A 19,136-nucleotide genomic window follows, 5' to 3' on the forward strand; every position below is an offset into this window, starting at 1 on the left:
CTCCAAATGCATTAAGTCATTCTCAGCCCAATGGTTTCAAGAGGCTGGTCACCAAGACTGATCATTAAGTGCAGGATTTTGAGATCAGGGTCATCTGTTGGTTACTGCATTCATTCATGTATTCATGAAATAGTCATTGAGTATCTTCTCTTTGTGTGTAGACACAGGCCAGGCACAATGTGGGGATACAAAGATGTATGAATAAACAGCTCATAGGCTATGACTTCAAGTAGCTTATGATTTAGTAGGGAGGATAAGACAGCACAACACATAAATTACAACACAAAACAGAATCCCATTGGATCCCAGATGCATCAGCATTAAAGCTAGAAAGGACTTCATAGATCATCTGGGCTAACACCCTCATTTTACAGAGAAAAAAAAATCAAAGTCTAGAGAAGAGATTAGCTTGCCTAAGGGTAGTTAGTAGTAGTGTCCACATTTGAACTCAGATCCATAAAAGAGGTACAAATAGGATGCACGGAGCGATTGAAGGGTGGAGGGCAGAGGGAGCTGACATCTATTTAAAGCGTAAGTTTCAGAGTTGAAATGCCTCATGGAGCCTTATTTCTCTCACTTTCCAACTCTTTTGTTGACATGTCTTTGTTTTCATCACATTTGGTTTTTGTAGAAGATCAAAAATAGGCAGAATGAGGTAAGAACCCTCACTGTGAAATGGCCCCAAATATTTGATAAATGAGAGGAGCCATGTTGGTATGCATTTGTCCTCAAAATACTACTGGAAAAAACCAATTAGCAAATTTTCTAAACTGAGAAAAACCAGAGAACAAGTCAAGAGGCCAAGAAGTCGTCATCTTTTCAGAAAATGATATTACTAATAATGATACCAACGCAAATACTCAAATGCCACAGGAGAGAGGAGAAGACTGTTTGCTATGGACAGTAAGAGAAAGAATGGGGAAGATCAGATCATGAGAAAATGGAAAACTTCAAAAGGCAGGGATCCAAGTTCCCTTCTGGAAGTTACCCTCTCTCGAACATCATCCGCAAAGTGTCCCTCCATTAATTCTCTTTTTGGAGCAAGAGTTCTTAGCCTTTTTTGTCATGGACTCCCTTTGGCAATCTCCTCAAGCCAACACACCCCTTCTCAGAATAATGTTTTTAAATGCAAAGAAAAAATGCATAGGATTACAAAAAATTATCAACTAATAGTCATCAAAGTATTATTTAAAACAAATTTACAGATGGCAAGCGAAGAACCCATCTTAAATGAATCTGTGAAATGAGTTAAGACTCTCAAATGGATGATCAGGAGAGAACCCAAATCACTAGAAAAGTAGCAAAAACTAGTGTTTTTGAATCTGAAAATGTTAAATGCAAGGTTTGAGAGGTGAACGGTCACCAAGGAATACAAAATCAAGAGCGGGAAATAAGCAGGACATTATCTATTATGCCAGCTTCCAGACTGAGAGCTATTAATATTTCCTGCCCCAGGCTTTAAAATTGTTCTCACCCTCCTACAATCTTCCAGCCTCAGACAATGAGATTAGAAGTACACATACAATCACGCAGTGGAGGCAATTAAGTTACAGAGGCCGCCTCCCCACTTCCTCCGGGGCTTCCATGCAGAGACTAAAATCTAATAGGACCAGAACATTAGGAAGGCGAAGGAGTGCGTACAGGCCACTTCAGACTGAATTTCAAACAGTGTATTTAAAATGCTCCCGTAATGAAGTTACTTGAATATCTATGTCCACGGGTAATAAAGAGGCCCCATTGTGTGTGTGGCTATTGGGGAGGACTGAGTTGGGGCTCACTGGGCTTTCTTACTGACAGAGACAATGGCTTTCATCTGGTAAACCTTTAACCTCTTCTTGTCCCTATTTTTCTATTTTGTAGCAGGAAGTGGTTCAAGAAAATCAGCTTCTTTAGTGTAAGATGGAATAGCTGGACAGCGGCTTTTCTGTCGAAGATCTGGGTGGTTTTCACGTGAATCAAAGTGATGCGGGAGTCAAAAGCAAAGCCGGCTTAGGCTGCATTGAGAAACTGAACTTCCAGAAATAAGAAGGTGCCATTCCCTCCGACCTGTTCGGCCCACATCTGGGTTTCTATCTTCCCAACATTTCCCATGTACATCTTCTCTCCATTCACAAGGACCCACCCTGGTGCAGTCACTCGCTGATAAACTGGGGAGAGAACAGAGAAAGAACCCCAGAATGTCTCAGAGGATCGTAAATTACAAGATCAGAGAAGAGACCTTAAAAACCATCAAATCCAATCGAAGAGGGGTTAAATGGCTTGCCTAAAGCTCACACAACTAATAAATAGGTGAGGCAGGATTTGAACTCAAGTCAGTCTGCTTTTGAAACCAGTACCCATGCATATACGGTGCTGCCTCCTAGATTGGTGAAGTTTACACTCTGAATAACAGCTTTAAGAATTGGGGGCATTTAGTTTGGAGAACAGAAGGCTAAGGGCAAGATGAGAATTGCCTTCAAGTACTTGAAAAGCTGCTATTGGAGAGAAGGCTTAGACTTGGTTGTTTGGCTAAAGAGAAGCAACGCTTGGGTCTTCACAGCTGTGTCAGCAGAGACAGATTGAGACTTAACATCAGGAAAGTTTTCTACCAAAGCTCTGAAATGGGCCTACTCAAGAGAGGCAGCCTTTCCCTGCATGGAGGTCTTCAAGCGGAGAAGAGAGGGCCGCTTGTGGAGCACTATAGGGATTCCTTTGGGGTGTAGGTGAGACTATACAGCCATCAAGGACCTTCTCACCCTCCAATTCTGTGAAAAGTAGAATGGGCTGCCTTGGAATGTAGTTGTACCCCTCTCCCCATCACCAGATATCTTCTAGGAAAGAACAGATGGTCCTTTATGAAGGAACTCTTTAGGGGTTTGGGTTGGATGGCTACTGAGATCTTGTTCAACTCTGAAATTCTGTGACTGTGAAGTTCGAACCTATTAGGAAGGGACTGATTCCACTAACAATGGTCTCTGAACTCTAAGAGGAGGCACTGGGGAAGATAAAGCCCCTCTGGGAACACTGGGCTTCCCATCTCTAGCTCTAGATAGTCTTTAGCAATGTAGAAATGGGGCAATGAAACCTCCATAAGGATCCCTGCAGGCAGCATGTTGGCTTAGAAAACCATGTCATAACATTATCTATGGTCTATCATATTTTTATTTTGTTCAACGTTTCCCAATTACATTTTATTCTGGTTCCAGGATGCACAAGGGAGTGTTACAGGCCATAATTTAATAATTTAACACCTCTGGTCTTGAGAATTTGTGGGCTTATGTTCTGAAATCTTTTGGCCATTGCTTATGCACCAGAGAGACATACAGGATCATCATTCTGACCTCATTGATTTCGATGGCAGCAGCCCTAGGAGGCTTAACTAAAAACCCACAACTCCACCCCTGACCCTCTCTCTCCTAAAAGCTGACGTGCTAAGGGACTCTAATGACTTTTCTTTAATATTTAATTCATTTCTTCTCTTCCAGGCTTTAGGGTGAATGATTGCTGTTTAGAATGCCAATGACTTCTGGAACATGCAGAAAAGAATGCAGGGACAGCAATAATCTAGTGATGGAGCTGGGGAAGCCCACTGATCTGCCCCAAGCCATGATTATATCCATGGATTTTAAGTGACAAACACATATTTTTAATGGTTGTCCTTCATACTTGGAGAAGACCAAAATGGCATCACTTTGTAGAGGTCAAGGTATGGTGTGTCCAACTGTGGCTGATCAGACCAATATGAGCTTGGAAGGCTCCACCACAGTTGGGCACAAATAGTCCATATGGACATTTGGAATGGAGATGTCTCTAAATTTGCATGTCTCACATTTCTTTTGAACTGCTACAATTCCGTTTTGCTCACAGAGCACAGAGTCCTCCTTGATGTGGGCATGCCATACTGGGCATTCTTGTGTCAGCATCTCCCAGGTCTCATAATCGATTCCAAAGTTCTTCAGAGAGACCTTGAGAGTGCCCTTGTGTCACTCATTTTTAATAACATATTTTCAATAGAGCCAAAGAAGAGCACTGTCTCCCACTGGCATGGAAGTGACCCTTGGCTCTTGAAGTCTGGCTTAGCAAAGGGTTTGAGTCCATCCTGGTGATGGACAGCATTTGTTGTCCAAAGACGTGTTTCTATAAATTTGGAGGCTCATCACCAAGAAATCATCCCCTAAGTGATAAAGCATTCTGGCTGCAGCAAGGTGCAGAATATCAACTAAGGCACAGAGGGGCAACCATTTCCAGCCATGGGAAGCATTATCCCACCAAAAAATCACCAAGTTTTTGAAGTAAGATGCTTTACTAAGGGCAATATTCATATCATCCAACCACTATGTGTCAAGTATGAGGCTTGAACACAGGTTGTCCGGTTCTCTATCCACTATCCCACACTGCCTCCTAGTCATCTCCATGATAGCTACTTAATAAAGATGAATAATGTGATTAAATGAATGTTAGATCCTGAGACCCCCATAAATTCTAACTCTATTTTCAAAAAGACTTCAGCTGCATGATCATAGCCTGCATCGCTGGCTTCCAACCCACTGTTTATAAATGTCTGTGACTGAACTCTCTCCTCTTTGAGTTTTCATGTCATTGCTCTTGTTGGTCCCCTGCCCCCAACTGTCTGACCGCTCCTTCTCTGTCTCCACTAAATCTTTATCCACGTTGCAGCTCCTGATTGTTCCCCCCAGGCTCTGTCCTGGGCCTTCCCCTCTTTCCTCTCTCTACTATCTCCTTCCATGCTCTCGGCAGTTCTCTTGGGTTCGATCATAACCTTGATGCGGATGATTCCCAAATCCATATTTCTAGCACTAATTTCTCTTCTGAGCCTCCATCCTGCATCACCAGCTGCCCATTAGGCATCGTAAACTCCACGTCCCATAGGCATCTCAAGCCCAACATGTCCAAAACAGATTTTCTTATGTTCCCCCCCAAACCCTGCCCTCTCCCAAGCTTTTCTGCTACTTTTCTACCATCATCCTCCAGTCACTCAGGCTCACAGCCTTGGTGTCAGCCTTAACTCCTTACTCTCACTCAGCCCACATACCCAATCTTTTGCCAGACTTGCCAGATAACATCTCCTTGTCTTCATTCACATGGTCACCACCCTGGTGCAGTCCCTCATGCCTGGATTGTAGTGTATAGTCTATAGTATATAGTGGGGAGAGAACTGGATGGCCATTGCCTTCTGGTTAGTCTTTCTGCCTCAAGTCTCTCCCCACTCAGCTACCAAAGTGATTTTCCTAATGTGTAGGTCTCCCCTTTGACTCTTCTGTTCAATATTGCCTCCTATTACCTCCCAGAGAAAAAAGATCATGTGGTATTTACAGTTCTTCATGACCTGGCCCCTACCTACCTGTTTCAGTCATTTCACACCTTATTCCCCTCCACTCACTCTCTAATCTTGCCATACTGGCTTCTTGGCCATTCCTCACACACAGCACTCATTTCTCATCTCCATACCTTTGCTGGAATGGTCCTCCTCCTCACTTCCTTCTCTCAGAGTCATTGGCTTCCTTCAAGACAGCTCAAATGCTGCCATTGGCAGGACTTTGCCCATCCCCCAGCTTCTTAGTCTTCATTCTAAAACTACCATCCACATTCCCTATATCTATCTTGTCAATATTTATTTGTTTGTATGTTGTCTCCCCCATTAGAATGTAGGCTCCTTGAGGACAGGAATGACTTTTGGCTTTCTTTGCACCCCCAGCATTCAGCAGAGTGACTGGTATACAGTAAGAGCTTAATCAGTGCTTGCTGATTGATTGTTGGTCTCAGTGGTACTGTAACAGTATCTACATAGCTCAGTACTGAAAAAACTTCTCATAATAAATTTCCTAGTAGTGGTAGGTCAGTTCCTTGGTGTTCATGTATGAAAGGAAGTGTTTTTTTATGCTAAATGATATAGGACAAGCTCAGTTTGGGCAAGAAATCGTCTCTTTGGAAACAATTTTGCCTAGAACTTGATTTCCTTGTGTAGTTAGGGATGAGCACTTTCCTCCCCTTCCGTGTAATTACAGAAAGGAAGAAACAGATAAACAGCTGTATTAATATGTGAGTAGAGTGCAAAGGCATGTTTAAGCCCTGTCATATTTTGACAAAATGTGAAGTTCCCTGATTACCAAATTGGAGGGGCAGCTGGCTATTGGCTGACTGAAGATTGACAGCACCAGTTGAATCCTTTAAAAAACTAAACCTGCCAAGACCTGGAGACAGTCAAATTAGCCAGGAGGATCAAGCAGTTAGAGACAGGGGTTGGAGACACACCCATTCTCCATACTGACACAGACACATTGAGGCAATGAGGACCCCAACCTTTGGCAGCAGAGAACAAAGTCAAAATTCAAGAGAGAACCAGCTATGGCAGTAGACTCATCCTGGGGAGAAATACAGACCCAGAAAGGTCAGATGAACAAGAGTGGAGTAACATAAGGACCCCACAAGGACAGAAAAGACATTGGGGCCTCAGGGTTACTGTGAGGATCAAATGCCGTAATAATTGTAAAGTGCTTAGCACAGTACCTGGCACATAGTAGGTGTTATATAAGTGTTAGGTGTTATTATTATTATTAGTTATTGTTATTATTAGGGACATACACAGTCCCGGTGCCTTAGCCATGTGCATTCCCTACATGTGTGCCTCATTATCAGTTTGTGATGCTATATGTATCTTTTTAAGAGTATGACCCAATTTTTATGGGGGGAATTTTTTTATCTACTGTTCTTACTATGCCATTTTACAAAATGCCTTTTCTTTGAACGAATTGTGTCTATTAGCAGATTATTAAAGGTAAGCTTACTGGTGGGGGTTCATGAGCTATAGTTTTAGGTAGTGTGGGACCCACAGACTACATTCTAAATCTGTGAGAGTGGTCACTCTTCTGGGTGATACAACCTTCAAGCCTATAAATACCAAGTTTGGGGGAGTGGGGGACCTACAGATCCCACAGGAATTGCTAGATTCGTAATCAAAGGTACATGACATCATTCATGATCTGAGCAGCCAGAAAGCCTCTCTGACATCTTTGTCTTTTCATCTAGTTTCAAAGTGTCAAAAGGAACAAGTCAGTGGCATTTAGTGAGCATCGAAAGTGTGCAGTCAGACACTACTCTTAGTGCTGAGGGAACTTCAGTAAAAAGGAAAACAAGTTATAATTAACCCCTTGAAGAACTTATAAACAAATGGAAACCGTGAAGAATCTCAAAGATGCCTCTGGTACTGAGAAATGACTTCTCATGGCTTGGAGGCTCTTGAAAGCTCTGCCTAGAGAATGCAGTTTGGAAGATCCTGCCAAGACAGAAAAGCTTTGATTACAGCCTGGGGGGTGAACTATATGTCTCTCATCCCAAGATTAGCCCAGCTACATTCAAAGAGGTTCAGCCACTGCTTGGCATCCAGGGGATGAATTTTTTAGCCACCAAAAGTCATGAAGAATTTCTACTGAGTCACAGATGGGTTATTGTTAACCTCACCTGAGGAAACCACAGTCCTTCAAGTTCTAGGATGCATACATACAGCTGGAATGTGGTCCGTGGAGGGAAATCCCAGTAGGGGAACTCCCTTCACCAGTGCAGAGTGCCTCTGATTCAGGAGCCAAGCCCTGAGACTCAGAGATAAGTGGCTTACCTCTGGTCATGAAGCTAGTAGATGTCAGGGGTAGCATTTGAAGCCCAGGTTTTCCATGCCCCACTCCTGACCTCCTCCGCTACACCCTGTCTAACTAGCAGCTAAGCACAATACTTCAATGTCTACCAATGATCTGTGTCCCAATCTTGCCTCAGACCTTTAATACCTAGATGACCTTGGGTTAGTCACCTGATTTCGGTAACACTTTGTTTATAGGATGAGGAAGCTAGATTAGATGGTCAGAAGGATTCCTTCTAATTCTAGATCCATGGCCCAATGATAGCAAGCAGCCATATGGATTTCTTGGAGACAAAGATTGGTGTTGGCAAAGGAAATATAAATACTGCTAAAGCATCAGTGAGATAGTCCTTTAGCCACATTATTCCCTCACTTAATTAGAAAAGTTAAAACATGCGTACAAAAGTCTTTTCTTTTCTTTTCTATTATGTTATTCATGGAAGCTCAAGGTTAAAGCAACCTCCTAGGTCATCAAATCCAGCCTGAACCTGAACAAGAAGATTCTGGTGAACAAGGAAGGAAGAAAGGAAACAAGCATTTATTAAGCACCTACTGCGTGCTAGGGGTTAGGCTAAGCACCTTAAAAAATTATCCCTTTTGAGCCTCACAACAATCCTAGGCACACCTATTATTAGTCCCATTTTATTAGTTGGGGAAACTGAGGGAGACTTGTCCAGGGTTACATAGGTAGCAAATGTGTGAGGTCAAATTTGAACCCAGGCCATCCTGGTTCCGGGTTCAGCCCTCTAGTCACTACACTGTGGGTCCCCAGATGGGGTCTCGACCCACAATTTACAAAGCACTGAAGGGGTCATGAGTGGGAAAAGTGGAAGAAGCCCTGGACTGACTACATCACCTATAAAGCAGCTGCCAGTAGAACAAGAATTCTATGGACTAGATATCAATAATGGCTTGTACATTGTCTCTTCCATTAGAACATAAGCTCCTTGAGGGCAGGAAATGTTTTTGCCTTTCTTTGTGTCCCCAGAATTTAGCACAGTGCCTAGCATACAGTAGGCGATTAACAAATGCTTATTGACTGACTTATCTGCCTTTTTTTTTTTTGCAAAGTTATTTAAAAGTGCTTTAGATTTATGTATAACATGTATTAACGTTTAAAAAATTTAAATTTATAATTTACGTATGTATTAATTTTTTGAAAAATTTAACCTCCATTCATTGTCCCTTTTAAGACCAACCATAAGCCTGTGAAGTTAAGATGAGGCAGGTTAGATGATGAGCCCAAAGTCAGAAAGCAGGAAAGGAAGCATCAGGAACTGAATTCAAGCTGGCTTTTCCTTCACCAAATCCCCTGCTCTATCTACAGTGACACTAGAAAGATCACTATCGATGCTGGAAAGAAGCATTGATGGATGTCTCCATTAGGACAACCGGGCAGTTGAATGATTTGTCTACCCAGAGGCATGTACGAAAGCTCAGGCCTCTAGCAATGGTCCTCCACCGATGTCATTATAGTGCGGGGTCATCTCAAGTTTCCAAAGGCTATGCCAGCCCAGCACAAACTCTGGCAGGTCTCCCCAAGCTGACAATGTGGACCAGGGAAGTTCATTACTTCTAGGGGCAGCAAGGTGGTGCAGTGAGTAGAGCACCGGCCCTGGAGTCAGGAGGACCTGAGTTCAAATCTGGCCTTAGACACTTGACACACTTACTAGCTGTGTGACCTTGGACAAGTCACTTAACCCCAATTGCCCTGCCTTCCCCCCTCCAAAAAAAAAAAAGGAAGGAAGTTCATTACTTCAGTACTGGTCTTGCTAAGGACAGAGGCTCTCTTCATTAGGAGGCTGAACATGAGGCCATGAATTCCTTCACCATGGAAAGCCATGAAACAAGCGCCAAATGGCACTGAGATGATTTCAGACACACTAGGGAAGATGCAGGATGGCATCTTGTATCCCTTACCCCAGTATGAACCACAACTACGAAATGTAAGTGATTGTTAGGATGACAACAACCCACAACAGTTTCTGACCATTTCCAACTCAATCCAAAATAGAGCCTTATTAAACTCTCAAATTATTATAGGCCTATAGGACTTAGTGTTTTCAAACTATTTGGTAACAAGAATTATGAGGTAAATCAAAAGGGCTATTTCCATTTTATCAGCATTAGACTGACAAGCAGAGTGAGATTGGCACAAAGGTCTTGGAACAGAGGTTGGTCCTTAACTTTTCATGTGTCATGGATCCCTTTGGCAATCTGGTGAAACCTAGGGACCCCTTTGTAGAATCATGTTTTTAAATATATAAAATACATATAACTATGAAGGAAACCAAATATATTTATATACTGTTATCAAAATAGTTTTTTTTTTAAAGTTCATAGACCCCAAGTTAAGAACCCTTAAAGTTAAAAGAATTCATTCAGGTTAAGAGAATTCAATGACAGGTATGGGAAGGCCTAATGTATTTAGTCTGAATTTAATTTTTTAATTCTGAACTTAAACACCAGACAAAATGAGTATTTCCACATGCAAACTATATGAAACAAAAAAAGAGGATTGCATATGAAACTAAGACTCCTTGCTTTTCCTTTTAAGTGTACAATAAATTAAACATGTAACTTTCCAAGACATTCTGCTTCTAAGCATTTCCTTCTGTCTTTCTGTAACCTTCTGTACATTTTTTAAAGGCTTCAATGACCCTCTTTTCTTTCTTTGGCAGCCCTATCACTAACTCCCATCTCCTTCCCTCCTCCCCTAACCCATCCAATGGAATAAAAGAAAGAAAAAGTAAATGCTCAGAGCCAACAAGCAGAGTCAAGCAAAGCAAATTCCCTCATTGGCCATGTCCAAAATTGTATCTCGTTCTGCACCTTGAGTCCATCATCTTTGGCAGACAGTGGGTGCTATGAGTCATTTTCAGTCCTATTGAGATGGATCTGTCATTTCATTGATCAAAGTTCCTAAGGTTTTTAAAGTGATTTTTGTTTACAGTCTTGTTCCTATAAAAATTCTTCTCCTGGGTTAGCTTACTTCTCTCTGCATTAGGAAATATAGGGGTTTTTTTTGTTGCTGTTTGTTTGTGAGCCTCTTCTCTCAGTTATGCTGTTTTTCCCTCTTTATCTCTGTCTCTATCTCTTTATCATAGGCTGATACAGAAACTGGGAGCTTTGGAACTTAATCAGCAAAGACTTTTTCCAGCCAGACCCAGCCTTCCAGGAGAGAGGCCTGATGTCTTTTACAAACAAAATATCTGCTCTGAGAAGAGCGATGAGTCCTGATGCTTTATCAAAGGAAATGATCGACAACAACAACAAGATACAAAGGACCCAAAGTGTTAGAAATTTCGCTGCTCCAAAGACAAGTAGGAAGAAGGAAGCACATTTCACCAAGGACTCTGGAGCCTATGCCTTATTTTCCTAGGAGATTCAGGATCTTTAATGCCATGCAGGATGGCTCATGGAATGAAGGGGGCTCTCGCCTCAATGTGTCGTGTGAAGTCAAGTCAGATGCTCCTGGAAGCCAGCAAACTGAGTGCCTGGGGCGGCTTTGGAATTCCCCCAAATGCCCTAGTAAATAGGCTTGAGACTGTGCCTACCCTGGGAGACCTGCTCCAGTCTGGAATGCTTCCAGGTGCTCCACTTAGGGTCTAAATTGGGCCAAGGTTCTCTCACTGAACTTTGGTGCAAGGAGGAATTGTCGGTGGAGAACGGAATGAAAAGGACAGCTAGCTCCCTAGTCTCTGGGAAAACATAGAGTCAGCGATGAGAGGTGCAGGAACAGGACTGTTCCAAGTCTCCATTTGATGAGGTCATATCCTCCAATGAAGCAGTTCATTCAAAACTGCCCATCCTGTGTGTCTCATTGTCCACATCCACTCTCCAGGTCATATTTTGCACCTGGCACAGTGGATTACTCAGACCTGAAGTGTTCAAATAAGCAACCCACTTAATAATATATAATTCAAATGCCCACCTGGTAAAAACAAGTCCTAACACAGTTAAAAATAAGTTCAAGAGAATAAAAGCCACTGGCAAGGAGATAAAAAGCTGACATTCCCTAGGGTCCTGGGATCTCTCTGCCAAAGTCCTGAAAAGTTTTTATATTTTCTTGTCCAAAGGGCCCACAGGTGAGTCCTCAGATCAATCTATAAGGGGCAAAGTTGGCCCTAACCTTCCCAGTGGCACCACCTGGTCCCACCAGTATAGTAGCTCACAACCTCCATTGGTAGATTAACCACAGAGCTGTTACCCACCATGCAAGAGACCTTCCTTGATTTCTCAGGAAATCACAGGGGCACCAATGGAGCATGTAGGTGGGCTAGGCTCAGCTTATCTTGTAGTCCCACCACATGACTAGCTCATCTTTTTGCCTATGACTTTCTTAAATGACACCCTTTTGTTCTGGTTCTCCTCTGAAATTCTTTGTAGTCTGATCACCCACCCCTGCTCTGTGTTTTTCCATTGCCTTCTGGGGATTGCTTATTGTCTGGCTTTCAAAGACTGCAATGTTCCATGACTCACCACAGTACCACATGATTGGTAAAAGACCGGGATTAAAAAGATGGACCATGCCCCTGCCATAGCGAAGCTTAGATTTTGAATTTATTTTTTTTAAATTCTATTTTGCAACAAAACCATATGCTGTGTAATTATAATGACCAGTCTGGGCCCTGGAAAAGAGCTGATAAATTTTATCTCCTTCCTTCATTGTAAAGGTAGGGGACCATGAGTGTGGAATATTGCATATGCTTTCAGATACAGTTGATGAGTTGGTCGGTTTTGGTGAACTGCTTTTTTTTCATTTTTCTAAAAAGAAATCTTTGATATAAAAGACTGTTAGATAGGGGAAGGAGGAGAGATGCATTTAGAAAGAAAAATGATATTAAAAAAGACATCAGTAAAAATGTTCAGATGGCTCTGTAATCTCATCAGTTTGTAAGCTCCCTCCAAGATTCGGGCTGCAACCCACCCATGACTGGCAACTCTTTGTCCACTTCCTCAAATAAATTCATCAATGAAAACCACCTCAAAAATAAAAAAATGGACTATGAGCTTGAGCTACAGTGACAAGAAATACCCATGAGTCATGTAGCCAATGGGCTAACTTGGTGATACAAGCAATTGTGCACTCCTCAAATGTAGAAGCTGTCTGTACCTAAAGGTGTTCAGACACTAAGCGCATGAAAGTGAAGAAAAAGTCAAAATTAAACTAACCCTGCCTACTCCAACACTGAGCCCAATCATGAGATCCCAATGGAAAGGATCAGAGTGCCAGAGCTGGCAGGGCTCTCAGAGGTCATCTAATGGCTACATTTTGCAGATGAGAAAACTGAGACCCAGAAAGCTTAAGGAACTTGTCCAAGGTTGTAGAGGTAGTAAGTAGCAAAAGTGGGATTCGAACCCATGTTCTCTGACACCAAATCTAGCTTTCCTTCCCCTGTACTTTGCTGCCTCTCAGTCTACGACAGCCAGCTCTTTATGGTAAAAGTCTGAGAGAGAGAAAAGGGAGGGGAAGGCTGACAGGCGGCTTTCTCTCAATTTTTAAGAAGCTTTTTTAAAACCTTTTATAGGTATTATCTCATTTGAATAGGTCCAGCAACTGACCAAGAATCTCCTCTATGACATCCCCCCTAAGGTGTCATCCAACATTTACTTGAATACCTCCAGTGAAAGGGAACTCACTACCTCCCAAAGCAGTTTCTCAAAGTACTGGAGAGTAACTATCTGAAAGGCTGGCCAGTCCTACAGGAATCTCAGTCAGTGAAAACAGCAGCCCTGCTGAGTCCAGATATCCAAATTAAGTTATAGTGAAGCAAGCTGATTCTCAATCAGATTATGTACAGATGCAGATTTATTTAATTTTACCTGGCCAAAGGCAAAATTATTATGCTTTCTGGCATGACTATTATTTTTATAAGTCCATCTCCTGTGCCTTGAGTCCATCCCCTTACCCAAGCAGGATCTTTTGCCAATTTGGTTTAGACTCCAAAATAAAGTCATTTTAGAATGAAAAAAATCTCACCAAACTGACTCATTTAAAAAAATTGTATTATCTACCACCCTCCCCTTCACCCCCCATCATCTTCCCCAGGAACTTGTTACAAGTAATACATAGCTGATTTTTTCCTCATGTCCTAAGCTGCCACTTTTTAATTTGCAACCCAGGAACAACCAAGATAGTCGAACTCCAAAGCAAAGCTCCAATCGGGGGAGAGTATTATGCAAATGGCTTCAAAATATTTTAAAGCAGGCATGACTTCAGCATTTCGATATTGGCGGAAAGGGCTTTAATATGCAAGGCAGAATGCTGGCTGCTTAGCGGATCCAAATGCCAGTCTATAGATTTGAAAGACTAAAGATCACATCACCGAGAGTCTGACAGAAGTGACAGTTTGCAATGTGCCAATGATTTATGCCAATGTCTTGCTTGACGATACCGTTATAGACAGCACTGTCATTAAAAAGTCCCTGCTGACTCCCGGCCACATTTATGGTGCACAGATTATAGGTGAGCCTGAGGATCGAAACCTTCCTGCCTTGTAGATTTCAACGACCAGGGTATTTCTCACTGGAGTTAGTTATTGCATGTGCCCAGAATCTGTACTGCTGCCCTGTTAGGGTCGGTATGCGTAGCCAACCTAAACAGGGTTGCTGAGGAAAGGAAAAATAGTCCATTTCTGCCAAGGAAAGTCCGAGGTTGGGAGGGAAATTTCTTAGCAGCCCCACACTCATAAATGGGGATTGGGGGGAAGGTCCTCAGCTTTCTATTGTCTCCTACAAGCTGGTCTTGTCATGGGACAAAGACACAACCTACAGTTTCTAAAGAGCATCTTTAGAAGCAAAGCTCTGGAGGAAACTGTCAGAATTATTATGGATTGACCTTCAGCAATGTTTGTGATATTCCAATGTCGTGGGGGACCTCAGTCATTTCTGAAGTGATTGCTAAAACAACCAACTCCAGCAGGATTGTTCTCTTAAGTAATTAGCTTTGTGTGATTTATGTTTAAACGCACCCCCTCAAATATGCAAATACTCATTGTGTTAAATAGAATGGAGGGGTTTTTTAAGCACTTGGACAGCGATGACAGAATGCTCTATTGTTCAAAAACTTCATTCCAAGAGACCAAGTCTATTTCATTATCCATTTAGAGAAAGAGACCCTGGATATTATAGGCTAAACGTCATTTGCAGAAGACCGTTTCCTAAAAATATTCTGAGTTTTGCTTTAGCTTAACCTCTGGATACTCAGAGATTACAGTAATAAGCCTGTGATGTTAAAAAGGATTACAGCAGTCACTAAATTTTTCCTGAAAAAATTTCAGACAATCCCAGAGACATTTCTGAAGTACTGATCAGTCAGAAATAGCCCCTGACTTTGGCTCCCTTTGCACTGGTATCTATAAGGAAAATATAAATTTTCAAATGCTTGGTGGAAAGAGGTCAGCCAAAAAGATGACTGCAGCTCTGTCATTTGGAGTTTGTAACTATGTGGTGTTATTCTTTGCCCAGAACATTATTAAATGTGGCCTTATGCTAACCTGAGGGCATGTGAGGCTTTTGATCCCTAAATCATTCTAACCAAAAAGTCTAGCCTGCAATGAATATTAAATACTTAAATTTGTAAAAACAAAACCTATATTGTATACTCTATGGGGAAGGAAGTTGGAACAATAATAAACTCACATTTGTAGAGTGTCGCACAATGGAAAGAATGTTGGTATAAGAGTCAGAGGACATGGGTTCAAATCCTGATTCTTATTACTGGGTAAATAATCCCTTAGCCTACCTGAGGTACCTTCTCCTCAACTGTCAAATGTGAGAGTTGGCCCAGCTGACCCTGAGGGTCCTTTCCAGCACTAAGTATATGGTTCCATTCTCTTAAAGTTTGCAAAACATTCTAGGCACACTGCCTCACTTGAGCTTTACAAAAGCTTTGGGAGGTAAGTATTGCAAGTATTATCTTCAACTTTATTTAATGGGCAAGAAAACTGAAGCTGAGAAAGATTATGTGACTTGTCCAGAGCCACTCAGCCAGGAAAGCTCAGTCCCAGAACCCTGGAGGTCTTCCTGACTCCAAGTTTGGTGTTTTATCTAATAGACTGTGCTGACTCTCCTGATCTAAGGAGAGCCCACTGAAGCTGTTGGTTAGGTGCCCTGTGCAGGGTGTATGATCTCCTGAATAAATATACTTTGTTCTGCTTCTCATTGCTACTGGCTCATCTCCTAATTAAGCATTTCTCGAGGTTCAAAAGCAGCTTGATGTATGGATAATCAGAAATTACTAAAATTGCAGAAACTCTCTCTCTTTCACACACACACACACACACACACACACACACACACACACACACACACACAGAGCAGCTCTCTCCTCATCTCATTCTGAGCTAGGGAAAATTTCCTCTTCCTTTTGGGTTAGCTTTTCCTCTCAGAATCTCAAATCATGCCCTTAGTGGTTTGTACTAAAATAGTTGTAAATGGCCATGTAATATAATAGCAATTTCAGATAGTATAAAGCATCTTTTAAAAGAATTAAATTGGGGCAGCTAGGCAGTGTAGTGAGTAGAGCACCAGCCCTGGAGTCAGGAAGACCTGAGTTCAAATATGGCCTCAGACACTTGACACACTTACTAGCTGTGTGACCTTGGGCAAATCACTTAACCCCAATTGCCCTGCCTTCCCCCCTCCAAAAAGAAAAAAAAAACAAATGAAAGTGGAGGTGGCAGCTCCCTCATCTTCCATGTCTGGGACCCACCCCCTTCCCCCCTCAAAAAAAAAAGCATTAAATTAAAAGCACAGCAGACTAGATAAGAATGGAAGTACTGAGGTTCAATTTCTTTTCCTCCTTCCCCTCATCCCTTCCTATTAGAGAAGGAATGGGAAAAAAGGAGTTGGGGAACTTTCCCAGAATGGATTCTTGGGAAGCGAGGGTGGGGTGAGGTGGGGGGGGCAGCATTAAGTGGCCATCAATTATCTCACCAGCCATGATCCACTCTTCCAAGTCTGCTGGTGTCTACTCTCTCCTCTTCCTAGCTTCACACACCCTCCCACCATGCCGTGAAGTCTCCATTCTGCATGTTTGCTCTGGTTTCTTTTGGAGGGACAGCCCCTAAGTCCTCCCATTCCCTGCTTCCTCACCAGCATGGCTCACCATCTTGCTCTTCTGTCTGAGCAATCTGGCTTCTCAGCAGAAGTTTCCCAAGCTCGAAAGCCCCAGAAACTTTGACTACATAGGTAATGCCTGCACATCAGCATTTCTACCCCCAAAGGTATCTACATCAATGTGTTTGAAGGAGGGCTTACAAAAGGTCATCTCAGAACTGAAGTCATTCACCAAGTCCAGTTCGAAAAGTCGACTGCCAAGAGAATATGAATATGTGAAGTCTTAAGAATGTGCCCATGAATTATTTTTAAATTATTTCTACAGGTCCCTTTCCAGTTCCCTTTTTGTGCATTATCTTCTCCCATTAGAATGTAAGCTCCTTGAAGGCATGGACCATCTTGCCTGCTTGCATTTATATTCCCAGAGCTTAGCACAGTGCCTGGCACACAGTAATTGCTTAATAAATGCTCTATTTTTCATGGCCATCCAATGAACCTTGGATCAGCTAACTCCATTATCCAGAAAAGGATGGAAGCTGCAGTCAGGCAAATTTAGCCTGAGTATGACAACTTTCTAATAATCAGATTTGGCCCAAACCAAGAATGGGTGCTCAAAGAAGTCAGTGAGCCCCCCCATCCCTGGAGGTCTTCTAGCCAACGTGGATGATTCCTTGTTGGGTGTGTTGCTCAGGTAGAGATTGTTACCACACGGGTTTTGGGGCCCTTCCAACTCGACAATCATATGGATGTTAGTCAAGTTATAGCTGAAATTTCCCAATTATTAATTTATGCTTATGCCTTTTTTAAATGTCAGAATCATTTCCCAACATACCACCTCCCCATCTTGAATCCTCCCTTGTGTCAAAGGAAAAACTGAGAAAGTAACCATAACTGACAGTCAAATGGCACTTTCAGCTTGCAAAGCACTTTGTATACATTATATTCTGGTCTTTGACTGGGGAATCCAATATGTTCACAGATGAATAAATACAGACTCTATGGAGGGGTCAGAAAGAGGAGACAGGCTCAAGATCGGCACAAAGTGTTAGCACTAAAAAGCACACAGAGAGGAGCAGTATTAGTCTCGTGTTATATTCAATGGAGTTCAGCCAAGAAGAGTCCTTGGACAACTCATTACCCTGTATTGTTCTGTTAGGTTTAATGTTTGGTAGACTTGGGAAAAATAAAATGACTGGGTGGGTTTGGGGTCTTCTAATGAATAGAAGTGCACACTCATCTTCTGAAGGTTCACTAGAAGTATCTCCAAGAAAAACTCCAGCAGCAGCAGACGGGATGGTGGGGATGATAGGTGCTTCATCCTGTTCCCATCTGGTTTTGATTTAGCGCACTAGGTCTCTATATTTAGAGAGCTTTCCATTTCACATAGCTTGGAGGTTATCTATTTAAAACATTGTTCTTGGGTTTTTCTGGGTCAGTGTATATCCAGGCAATTGTAAACAACGGTTTTGTCTATACAGATGTTCTAATTTCAGTATTTCAATCCAAGTCTTCCAAACTCCAAAGCCAGCTCTCTATGTACTGCATCACTCCACCTTTCATATGCATACATACACACATACATGTGTGTTATGTATGTACGTATCTATATATATGGTACTCCTTCCACCAATGCAAATCAGCAACTTATTTGTAACTTAAAGTCTTAAGAGACTTGCCTAGGAGCAGAGAGAATAAATCCCTTTCCCATGGTCACATAACTTTTATATACCACAGGCAAAAGTTGAAGCCAGGATTTTCTGACCCCAAGACTGGTCCTCTGTGTACTATACAATTCTCCCTTTGTTAATAAGCTGTTGTCTCTCTACTCACTCTTCCAAACTCCTTATAATTCAGCTTCCAACCCCAAGATTCCACTGAAATTGCTCTCTCCCAAGTCACCAATTCTTTTTCAATCGCCAAATCCAATGGCATCTTCTCAATCCTCATTCTTCTTAACCCCTTTGCAGCCTTTGACAGTTTGGTCATCATCATCACCATAGTAAAAGAGAGCAAACTACTATGTGCCAGGCACTGTGCTAAGTAATTTATAAATATCATCTCACTTGATTCTCACAAGAACCCTGGGAAGTAAGTGCTGTCATGATCCCCATTATTACACTGTCATCACCCCTTTCTTGATATTCTCTTCTCTCTTGGTTTTCAGGATACCACTCTCCCCTGGCTCTCTTCCTACTGATCTGTCTGATCCTTCTCAGTCTCCTGAGATCCTCCTGGATCTCCATTTGGTCCTCTATCAGCGTCCCATAGGGCTGTTCTGGACCTTCTTTTCTAGTCTATGTTACTTCACTTGATCATCTTAGCAACTCCCATCTCTATGTTGATGATTCTCAAATCTATCTGTTCTGCCCCATCCTCTCTGCTGACCTCCAATCTCCCAGTTCCAACTGCCTTTCAGACATCTCAAATTGGATATCTGGTAGAT

The sequence above is a fragment of the Trichosurus vulpecula genome, chromosome 5 (assembly GCF_011100635.1).
Source record: "Trichosurus vulpecula isolate mTriVul1 chromosome 5, mTriVul1.pri, whole genome shotgun sequence".
Taxonomy (NCBI): Eukaryota; Metazoa; Chordata; class Mammalia; order Diprotodontia; family Phalangeridae; genus Trichosurus; species Trichosurus vulpecula.